We start from the raw sequence: 12,176 nt of genomic DNA on the forward strand, positions 1-12,176 counted from the left end.
AGCCCCATCTATGTAGAGAGTTCTAGACCACCCAGAGCTACATAGTGAGACTCTGTCTCAATAACAAAATGATATAGTAGCAGTAATAATAATAATAATAATAATAATAATAATAATAATAAATAGGAGCTGGAGAGATGGCTCAGTAGTGAATCACTTGCTTCTCGGGCTGGAGAGATGGTTCAGAGGTTAAGAGCACTGACTGCTTTTCCAGAGGTCCTGAGTTCAATTCCCAGCAACCACATGGTGGCTCACAACCATCTGTAATGAGATCTGGTGCCCTCTTCTGGCCTGCAGTCATACATGCTGTATACATAATAAATAAAGAAATCTTTAAAAAAAAAAAAAAAAAAGAACTTGCTTCTCTTGCAGAGGACCTATGTTCTGTTCCCAGCACCCACATGGTAGCTCACAACCACGTATAAGTGTAACTCCAGGGAATCAAAACCCTCTTTCTGGTACCCAGAGGCACCTGTACATGTATGGTGAACTTACATACAGAAAAAACACTCATACACAAAAATATGAATATTTTTTTAAGTAAAAGTTAATCAAGGGAAAAGCAGAGTGACGGTCTCATAGTCACTTGTTTTTGTTTTTTTTTGTTTTTTTTTTTCGGTTTTTCGAGACAGGGTTTCTCTGTGTAGCTTTGCGCCTTTCCTGGGACTCACTTGGTAGCCCAGGCTGGCCTCGAACTCACAGAGATCCGCCTGGCTCTGCCTCCCGAGTGCTGGGATTAAAGGTGTGTGCCACCACCGCCCGGCTTGTTTTTGGTTTTGTTTGTTTTGGAGACAGGGTCTCACTATGTATCTGTGAGACCCTGTATGTATCTGACTGTCCTGGAATTCACTCTGCAGACCAGGCTGGCCTTGAACTCACAGAGACTCCCCTTGCCTCTGCCTTCCGAGTGTGGCGATTAAGGGCGTGTACCACCGGGTGGTAGTGGTACATGCCTTTAATCCCAACACTCGGGAGGCAGAGGCAGGTGGATCTCTGAGTTCAAGGCCAGCCTGGTCTACAGAGTGAGTTCCAGGACAGCCAGGGCTACACAGAGAAACCCTGTCTTGAAAAAGAACAACAACCAAAAGAGAGTGCAGTACTGTGCCCAGCTGAGTAACTTCTGCTTCTACAATACCCCCCACCTCTCCTTTGTGTTCTTTTCGAACACCCTCAATTCCATGGGTTGCACGTGACTGAAGGCACCTCACCACCCCTTGCTCCCTAACCTCTATAAGGGATGGACTATGACCGAAGTAGGCCAAGCAAGCATGTCTTCCACAGTTCACATCTTAAACACCAGGACCCGACGATGGAGAATGTTTGAGGGAAGTCCCTTGAAGAAGAGGCTACCCAGGTGCCTGGAGCGTTCCTACTGGACTTTTCCCATTCTCTGTGGGTCATTCAATATTCTTTTAGCTTACCAGGGGCAGCTTCTGTTGCCTCCAAATGTATCTCTTTCCTGTCCCGTCACGGGATGACGGTCAGGAAAAGGATCAGTGGGACCGAGGGAGAGCACTTCTCAGACTTAGGCAGTGTCTAAAGCACAAAGTCAGAGTTGGTCAGACAGGATTTGTACTGTTGCTTGGCTTGGCTTCTCCACTTCAGCCCCATCACCCTGTGGTTCCTACAGGGCAAGACACATCCTGAATTTCCAAGCCCTTGGGAAAAGAGAAACAAGTGAGGGGCTGGAGATGTGGCTCAGTGGCGGAGCAGATACCTACCATCTAGTTTAATCCCCAAATATGAAAATATGAGAAAACATATAAACGGTACCGAGAGTCTTATTCAGGGTTCCTCTGTGGAGCCCTGGCTGTAACTCACACTGTAGACCAGGCTGGCCTTGAACTCATAGAGATAAGCCTGCCTCTGCCTCTTGAATGCTGGGATTAAAGGCGTGCGCCAACTTGATTCATACAGACCTACCATGAAAGCAAACTAACCTTTTGTGTCAACTCCACCTAGTGCCTTGTCCAAATGTGAGTGACCATCACTGGGTAGAGATGAGCTACTGATTACCAGTGGCCCCCACACTCAGGCTGGTACAAGTGCAAAAGGCAATGTTGCCCCTTAAGGAACCCACAAGTTCCGAAGTAATGCTGCCTATAGATTTCACAACTGGACCCAGGCCCTAGAGGATGAAAGGCTGGTCTGCTTTTACCCTGGGCTGCGTTGGCGCCGTTCTCACGCCTCCAGTAGCCCTGGATTGCGTGTGTTTCCTGTTAGTTAACTCAGCACACAGAGAACAACTCCTTCTCTACCACTCAGCCACCAGGTCTGGGCCTGACCCTTGCTGGCCAACAACAGACCGGATGGACTGTGCAGATGGAGGGAACCAGGCTTCAGAGCACATGCCAATCTCATGCACACTCACACAGTGCTCAAGTGAAGGGGAACTGGGAGACAGGAAAAGTGAGACCTTGAACTCAGCAGGAGAGGGATGGTTTCCTAAGGAAAATCAGCTGTAAGCACCAGAGGCACGGCCCTGGGAAGGCGAAAGGCAGCCCAGATCTTCTGCCGTCTTTCCCATGTCTAACTGCACTGCTTAGCCATCCGTACTCTATGTGAACTCTCCTGTCACAGCTAAATCGACCCCTGTACCCCCCCCCCCCGTAGATGCTGATACACTAGGTGAACTGTGATTCTCTGTGGTCACAGATGCTGCCATCAGCAGTGGAGAGAAAAAGCTGACCTCACAAGGAACGGCAAGGCCATGGTTCTGTGAGGTCCCAAACCCAACAACCTGGCCTGCCGAAACTTTTCACAAAAGGGAAACCAGGTATGCGCCGCATCCCCATACGCAGCAAACTATGACCACCTGAAATTATTCAACTGAACAAATACCTATTGCCAACCATTTAAGGTTGGTTCTGAGCCCAATATCTTATGGAATATATCTAAAGATGAAAAGTAGGCTTTTGATACTCAGAAGAAAAAAAAAACATGAACCCAGAACAAAAATTGGAAAATTATGAAACTCAGATGTCTGTGCTCAACCTTTGATTCCTAGGGATGGTCTTCCTTACCTCAGCCATCTTTTCCATGTGCAAGTCTATTCCCACAGCTGTCCATACCTCTACGTCCAACACATTCCCATTTTAACTATACCCATATGTCTACACTTACCATCAAGCAATCCTACCACAACAAGCACTGCTAATGCTCCCTGAGTGGGTGAAATGATCAACAAAGAACAGTATCTAGATTTTGATGACACTCCCCCTCCCCAGACCCAATACCAAGTATCCCATGTTCTCCAAGGTTTTGTGATATTAAACCCAACTAAAGTTTAAGGATAAGCCTAGAACTACCTATCATGCTGTGCCTTTTCCCAATTAAACTCTAATAAACATTCATTACCACCTACTTGTTGCAAGATGTCACAAAAATCACAAAATAAAAGCTACAGGAACTATAACAAATCCCAGCATTTGGGAGGTAGATATAAACAGATCTCTGTAAGCTCAAGGCCAGTCTTGCCAACATAGCAAGTTCCTGCCTAAAAAAGAAAAAAAAATAATAAAACTATAACAAGGCAAGGACAAGACAGGTTCATATTGGCTATTAGAGCCTCCTAAAGCCTTGCACCAAGTCCTAAGCCCAGATTCCACCAATTTCATTGTCACAGATAAACACATTTATTTATGCCTATTGTGTTTTACCTTCCTGTTCCTTTATCTTATCTCTCCATAACACCTACCAAGACACAAATGGTCCTGCAGCTCTCCCATGTGATTTCTACACAGATGAAGGTACCAGATGAACCAACCTATCGGGCTTGCTCTAAATCCCGGATGAGTCTCCATGCTGCCACCTTGTGGCTTTCACTGTAAATGAGCCGCAGTCTGCACAGATGGGCCTGAAGACCTAAAAATGGATCAGCAAACCGGCTTTTACGCCACATGCAAAGCTGCAGCCCCTCAACGCCTCCACGGTCTCTTTGAAATCGTCACGGCAACATTAAAATAAGAGGTTTCAACTGACTCCACCCAAACGCTCAGCATGCGAGTGCCCAGCTGAATGGAACAGAATGCCCTCCCTTCTCTTGGCTATGAAAGTAAGAGGCGGGCTGGAGAGATGGCTCAGTTAAGAGCACTGGCTGCTCTTCCAGAGGACCTGGGTTCAATTCCCAACAGTCACAACTGTCTGTAATCCACTTGCAGGGGATCTGACACCCTCACACAGACAAATGTACACATAAGTAAATAAATAAAATATTTTTAAAAAAAAAAAGAAAAAGAAAGGCTAGAGAAGATGGCTCAGTGGTTAAGAGCACTGACTGCTCTTCCAGAGGTCCTGAGTTCAATCCTCAGCAACCACAAGGTGGCTAATAACCACCTAGAGTGAGATCTGGCGCCCTCTTCTGGCCTGCAAGGACATATGCAGACAGAACACTGTATACATAATAAATAAATAAATCTTTAAAAAAAGAAAGAAAAGAAAAGAAAGAGGCAACACACACACACACACACACACACACACACACACACACACACACACACACACACACACACACAAGCCAGGGCTCTCTGTGTATCCTTAGCTGTCCTGGAACTCACTCTGTAGACCAGGCTGGCCTCAAACTCAGAGAGATCCACCTGCCTCTGCCTCCTGAGTGCTGAGATTAAAGGTATGTACCACCACCACCCAGCTATTTCTTAAATTATATAAAAGAATTCCAACAAATGATTAAAATTGAGATTTCCTAAATGTGTTTATTCCACTTTATCTATTTAAATAAATTTCTCTTGACAGCATAGTAGATGCAATTACACAGAAAAGATCCATCTTTTCATTAAATGTGCTGGTGAGGGATTTTTAACTACATAAAATTCATGATTAAGCCGGGCGGTGGTGGCGCACACCTTTAATCCCAGCACTCGGGAGGCAGAGCCAGGCGGATCTCTGTGAGTTCGAGGCCAGCCTGGTCTCCAAAGCGAGTTCCAGGAAAGGGCACAAAGCTACACAGAGAAACCCTGTCTCGAAAAACCAAAAAAAAAAAAAAAAAAAAAAAAAAAAAAAAAAAAAAAAAAAAAAAAAAATTCATGATTAGAATCAGGTGTGGTGGTGCTCACCTTTAATACCAGCACTGGGGAGGCGGAGGCAGGCAGATCTCTGTGAGTTCAAGGCCAGCCTGGTCTACAAAAAGAGTTCCAGGACAGCCATGGCTGTTACATGGAGAAACCCTGTCTCAGAAAAGAAGGAAAGAAAGAAAGAAAACTATATTGAGTGCTGCCTAATGACATTGTTGACTGTACCTAATATTCCCTGGCAATACAGCACCCATTATACTTTGTGATGTCACCGAGAAAAACTGCCCCAGGGCGCTTTTCTCAAAACATATCCCACTGTGAAGTGTCACAGGGCTGCATATGACTGTGCAGAGGACAGGTCTAAGAAGGTGCCTGAGACTCCCTAGAGACGGTGTGAGATGCACAGGCAGGACCAGGCCAAGAACCAGAAGGGGATAGGAGGGAGGCAGGAGGGAGGAAGCTCCCCTGGGCACAGCCAGTGAAGCTGGGCCACAGGAAGGTGGCTGTTGCCAATGAGGACAGGATATGCTGTGTGCCAGGACTCAGGGAAAGACGGCAATCACTCTAAATGTCGGATTTGGTCAGAGCGGAGTGCTGCTTTCACTGTGTGAAGTTCATTAACGCATCTCTAAGCTCCCCTCTTCTTTCTGATGCAGAGCCTCCCTGTAGGCTTTCCCACCATGAGCCCTGTCCCTGGGCTCATTTCCAGTCTAATCAGGATATCCTCTGACAAGGCATAGCGGGAGATGCCTGTAATCCTGACACTCTGGACACTGAGGCACAAAAATCATGAGTTCAAAGCCAACCTGGACTACGCTTTCTCACCAGAGGAGTAAGGGGAGGGACAGAAGGAGGGAGGAGAGAATCACTTCAGGTAGGGATTTTTTTTAACCTCTTCTAAATAATCAACACAAAAACTGGGTACCCTGAGTTTCTTGCCAGGCTACTTGGACTCCTTATGAATGCTCCAACCCCAGGCAGACCCATCTCTGTCTAGTTTCTGTACAGTTCCTAAAGATGAAGAGTTGGTATAATGGTTTAACTCCAGATGAGAGGATAACTCCTCCACAGGTCTTGGCAACCTCAAAAACAACCCCCTGAAAATGTTCATCTTAGAATAAATGCTTTCGACAGGAAAAGGAGACTTGGAAAGAAAGGGAAATCCTTCACTACTGCCCTACACATACGAAGAAGAGGTTGCTTTAAAGACCTTGGGAGAAAAGAATCAGAAAAGACCCCTAGCTCTCCGATAAGACTGATCTCCCAGAGCCAAGCCTCCCAGATCAGCCTTAGTTCCTTTGCAGGAATACCTCGACAGGTGGACAACAATCTCTTCCTCTCTTCTGTCCTCTCTCTCTGAGACAGGGTCTCTCCACATGGCCCTGGCTGTCCTGGAACTCACCATGAAATCAGGCTGACCTTGAACTCACAGAGATCTGCTTGCCCCTCCTGAGTGCTGGGATTAAGGATGTGGGCCACTAAGTCTGGTGTGACAGTAATCTCTTAACAGTGGGCTGGAGAGATGGCTCAGTGGTTAAGAGCACTGACTGCTCTTCCAGAGGTCCTGAGTTTAATTCCCAGCACCCACATGGTGGCTCACAACCACTTGCAATTAGATCTGGTGCCCTCTTCTGGCTTGCAAGGACACATGCAGGCAGAACACTGTATACATAATAAATCAATAAACCTTAAAAAAAAAAGTCTTCCTAATTAAATTTTCAAACCGGCAGGAACCTGGAACCCACCACTGCTGGTTCGGAGTGAAACCCCTCACCTGTGTGGATCCTCACGCCAGCACACTTCAATCTGTTGTGTGATGGATAAAGAACTCTCCAGGGGTTAAATGAACGGCTTCTCTCGGGTCATACATAGCTACTGTATGGCTGACCATGGATCAGCTGGAGCTCTCATTACTTGGCTTCTGATCCACTCTCCTGGATGTCCCCAGGCATTCTCAGGAGGACCTATCATTGCTGTTCAGGGCTCAAGTCAGCTGAAGTCCACTTAGCGCCTCCCTTAATTTTTTGTTGGTTTTGTTGTTTTTGTTGTTTGGTTGGTTTTTGCTTTTTAAGACAGGGTCTCTCTATGTAACCCTGGCTGTCCTAGAACTCCCTCCGTAGACCAGGCTGATCTCGAACTTACAGAGATCCGCCTGCCTCTGCCTCCTGAGTGCCACCACCAACCTGCAGGTGCCTCCCTTGTTACTATAATTTTGGGGTGGTCTCTTCCTTATCCGTGTTTGGCAGGAAGTTATAGAGGCTTCACGGGGCTTAGTTCTGGCAAGAGACACAGGACGGACTGCTGTCAGGAAAGGCAGTTGACTGTACAGGAAAGCATATTTATTAGCCCCTTTTTTTCTTTCTTTTTTTTTTCTTTTTTGGTTTTTCGAGACAGGGTTTCTCTGTGTAGCTTTGCACCTTTCCTGGATCTCGCCCTATAGACCAGGCTGGCCTTGAACTCACAAAGATCCACCTGCCTCTGCCTCCCGAGTGCTGGGATTAAAGGTGTGCGCCACTATAACCGCCTGGCAATTAGCCCTTCTTGAACTATGAGAAAAGCACCCGTGGGATTCTAGAAGAGAGAAGTGTCATCTGGAAGCTTCTGGAAGTTTCCAGCAATCTTAATCCCATGTAGCACTAGTTAGGAAGTGTACTCCTGCCATTGCAGTCTGGACAGCCCTGAAGAGGAGTTGATGTCACAAAGGGGTAGTGTGAGCAAAAGCTCAACTATCAGCTACAGGGAGAGAAAAAAGAGAGGGCTCCACAATGCAAGGTGATACGCATCTCAATGTTTTCCTTTTACCAAGGGGCTGGCTTCTTTTATTTATTATGGAATTCACTATTAGCCTTTTAAAAGACTGTCTGTGAGGAGCATTGGAAACGCAGAGGTCAGCTTTCTCCTGCACACTGTGTCCAGGCATCGCTGTTGAAAAAGCTTCCCCTCTCTTTGTTGCCAGCTTGTCTTTCTACCTCCTTCTTAGTTCCCTGTGTCCTCAGCCTCTGGTCCAAGGTCAAGACGCTAGAAAATGTGTCACAGTTCCACCCTCGGGAGTAGGAGTGACAGGCTGCTGCCCCACCAGAGGCTCAGAAGTGAAGCCAAATGAAGGAAAGTTAGAAGGGAACCATTGAATGTCCCTGCATGCCATGCTAGCAACTTCGAATATTCCATTATTTTTGAGTACACAGTTGAGGCCTATGAAGTTAATTATGGAGAGTACGGGAAAAAAAATTATCCAAGGTCGTTCGCTCAGAAAATTGGCTAAATCTGACTTTGAACAAATGTTATAAAATGGTTGTGAACATAAAACCCCTCCCATTGCCGGGCAGAGGCAGGATGATCTCAGAGTTTGAGGCCAGCCTGGTCTACATATTGAATTCTAGGGCAGCCTAGACTACATCGTGGAGACCGAGCTCCTTCCCCTGGCCTTTAATCTCAGCATTAGGGAGGTAGCGAGGCAGGAGGATCTCTGTGAGTTCGAGGCCAGCCTGGCCTACAAAGCAAGTTCCAGGACGACCAGGACTGTTATCTCGAAAACTCAAAGAAAAAAAAGAAAGAAGAGAAAAGGAAACGAAACGTAGCCCCATCCTTCCACCTATCTCTTCCCAGAGCAGTAACCACACCTGTTTGATGTGCTACTACCGCTCAGGCGGATCTTTACTGACCCCGGAATCGGGCCAGCAGCCCCCTCAACTGATTCTGGGTGTGTTCACATCACTATCTCCGCGAGTCTTAGTCACCCCGCCAACGTCTTGCAGAGCACCCTGGGCACCTGACTAGCGCTGGAGTACTAAGAGAAGTACTGATGATACTACAGCCAATCAAGAGCGCGGACTGGAGTAGGAGAGCCCGAGGGCTGAATTAGCTACAAATGCCCGGGCGCTGGAACATCCCAGGATCGCGGGTGTGATGGCCGCAGGAGAGGCCCTCGGTCTCTGCAAAAGGGACCAGGTGACAGACGGGAGAACACGGTGTCAATCACACACAGATTCAGGACTGGGGGAAGCGTCACGGACGCAGCGCGGACGGCCTGACTCAGAACCAACCCTCGCGAAGTAAGAACAGTAGATTCCACACTTCGGCCACCGTCCGCCTCCCAGGATCCTCAAGCAATCCGACCCACCCCATTTTTCTCTCTACGGTGGCCGAAGGGGAAGTGCAGCCGAGTCCGCCTAAGCGCGGCGGGGAGGCGGCACGGAGGGAGCTCATTATAAGGTCGCCACGCCCCTCGTCAGGGGGCGGGGCATGCAAATCAGATGCGGCGGGCACGGGCGCGGGAATGCCGGGAGCGCGGGGGTCGTGGGGTTTGTGGCTGACGCTGTGGGAGGTGAGAGGGCGAGGGAGGGGCCGAGGACGCGGACGCGGACGGGACGCGGGAGGAGGCGCGGGGAAGAGCCGGGAGCGAGGGTTGCGAGCGGTGACCACGAGGTCCTTGTGGGTGGAAGGCGCGGAGGCGGGCTGCGCGCTGGCGGTTGGGTATCGCTTCTCGGCCTTTTGGCTAAGATCAAGTGTAGTATCTGTTCTTATCAGTTTAATATCTGATACGTCCTCTATCTGAGGACAGCATATTAAATGGATTTTTGTATCTGGGAGTTGGTGTAGGAGCTTGCTCCGTCCACTCCACGCATCGACCGGGTATTGCAGTGTCTCCGGGAACGGTGCCCCCCTCGGGGAACAAGCTCGGTTAAATGGAAGAACAAAACGACATATAGGGATGTACTTTGCGCCTGTCCTGGAACTCGCTCTGTAGCCCAGGCTGAACTCCAACTCACAAAGATCCGCCTGCCTCAGCCTCCCGAGTGCTGGGATTAAAGGCGTGCGCCCCCAACGCCGTCTTCTACTTTCTCTAGTTGCCACAGTTTTTGGTTGTTCTTGATTTCATGTCTACGCGTTTCGGGCTCCAAGGTTCCTTAACTGCACGCTTGGATTACCATATACACCCGGGGAAGCAATTGTGGTGTCCCAACACTTTAATCCCGTCACCCAGGATGCAAAGGCAGGCGGGTTCCTGTGAAATCAGGACCCTTACAGTGTTCCAGACCCGATAGGGATGATGCATAGTGAGATCCTTAATTTTTCTTCATAAAAAGTGTGTCTCTGCTTTCAAAGCCGTGGATGTGTGTTTTGTAAACTCTGCACGCAGTAAACACCTCCTTCTCCATCACTCAACCAGCAGGCTGAGCCTGAGCCTGACCCGTCATGGGCTGAGCAGGTGGAGGGACTCAGACTTCATAGCAGGCGCCGGTCTCATGCACACTCACACACTGCTCAGGTGAAGAGGAGCTGAGAGACAGGAAAAGGGCTAAGAGCAGGAGAGGGAAGTTTTCCTAAGGAAAACCAGCTGTGATCACAAGAGGCGTGGCCCTGGGAAGGCAAAAGGCCGCCGAGATCTTCTATACTCTTTCCATGTTTTTGTTTTGTTTTGTTTTGTTTTTTATGAACTAGGGAGAAATATTTGCTCAGTAGTCTTTTTTCCCTTGGAAAGGGGACAGTTGTGAGCTGCCATGTGGGTGCTGGGAATTGAACCTGGGTGCTGTGGGATGTTCTCTATGGCAAATGTGTTGCTGATTAGTCAATAAATAAAACACTGATTGGCCATTGGCTAGGCAGGAAGTGTAGGCGGGACAAGGAGGAGAATAAAGCTGGGAAGTGGAAGGCTGAGTCAGAGAGACACTGCCAGCCGCCACGATGACAAACAGCATGTGAAGATGCCGGTAAGCCATGAGCCACGTGGCAAGGTATAGATTAATGGAAATGGATTAATTTAAGCTGTAAGAACAGTTAGCAAGAAGCCTGCCATGGCCATACAGTTTGTAAGCAATATAAGTCTCTCTGTTTACTTGGTCGGGTTTGAGAGGCTGTGGGACTGGCAGGTGAGAGAGATTTGTCCTGACCGTGGGCCAGGCAGGAAAACTCTAGCTACACCCGGGTCTGACCAGAAGAGCAGCCCCTGCTCCCAACCACGGAGCCATCTCTCCAGCCCCTCTTTCCATGTTTAACTGCATATGTGTGTGTGTGTGTGTGTGTGTGTGTGTGTGTGTGTGTGTGTGTGTGTGTGTATGTGTGTGTGTAACTATATATTCCAACTATATATATGTATATATTCTAACTATATTATCAGAGCTAAATCAACTACAACTCCACAGGTGTTAGGGGCTTCTGGTAGTTAATGTCAACTTGAGAAACAGAGTAAAAGAAGGCAGGCTGGAAGGTGGTGGCACATCCCTTTAGTCTCAGCACTTGAGAGCAGAGGCAGGTGGATCTCTGAGAATTTTAGGCCAGCCTAGTTTCAGGACAGCCAAGGCTACACAGAGTAACCCTGTCTGGTGTGTGTGTGTGTGTGTGTGTGAAAGGCAACGAATCCATAGGCTGGGTTTCCTCTGCCCCAGAAGACCTCCCCCCTTGCCCTCCCCCACAGCCTATGCCTGCAGGGTCACTACCATTGATGAGAACAACCGTGAACTGTGTCAAGACAGTTGTTGTTGTTACCCTTCCTGAAATATGGAGCCCACACTGAAATCTCGTGAGAGCCAGGACATTCCCTAGGTCCTTGGCCTTCGAGGGAGTCAAGGCCAAGACATCTTAATGGAGAAGCCAGATTTAGAGGTCCACATGGAATCCTAGGTTGGGACTCTTGTACCAAAATTCACAAGCCTTGGAAGAAAACACTGACTGACTGGACTATGTAAAAGAAGAAAAAGAAGTATCCGGGATGTGGCTCACTGATGTGTCTCTTCCCTGGCATGTCAAAGCTCTGGATTCAATCCCCAGCACTGGAATAAAAAATGGTCTTTTTTGCTGTGGAAAAGAATGATTTTACATTCAGAGATAACAAAACAACTACCACATTAAGAAAAACAAAACCAGGGTTGGGGATTTAGCTCATCGGTAGAGTACTTGCCTAGCAAGCGCAAGGCCCTGGGTTCAGTCCTCAGCTCCGAAAAACAAAACAAAAGAAAAACAAAATCTAGGGATGGAGAGATGGTTTACTGGTTAAGAGGACTTACTATTCTTGCTGAGGAGCTGGGTTCTGTTCCCAGCTCTCACATCTGATGACCCTAGAGCTTCCCAAGGACACCTGAATGCACATGGTACACATAAACTCATGCAAACACACACATACACCTGTAAATAAATCTTTAAGATACT

At 47.9% G+C, this 12,176-nt stretch overlaps 1 non-coding gene across 1 annotated transcript; it reads left to right on the forward strand.

Moving 5' to 3' along the window:
- Positions 1–9,505: 9,505 nt before the first annotated feature.
- LOC128118054 (U2 spliceosomal RNA) lies at positions 9,506–9,696 on the forward strand. Its single transcript, XR_008220981.1, has one exon. It is a non-coding gene; the product is annotated as a U2 spliceosomal RNA (small nuclear RNA).
- Positions 9,697–12,176: the final 2,480 nt, after the last annotated feature.

The sequence above is a fragment of the Peromyscus californicus genome, unplaced genomic scaffold (assembly GCF_007827085.1).
Source record: "Peromyscus californicus insignis strain IS unplaced genomic scaffold, ASM782708v3 Scaffold_21__1_contigs__length_65335640, whole genome shotgun sequence".
NCBI classification, from domain to species: Eukaryota; Metazoa; Chordata; class Mammalia; order Rodentia; family Cricetidae; genus Peromyscus; species Peromyscus californicus.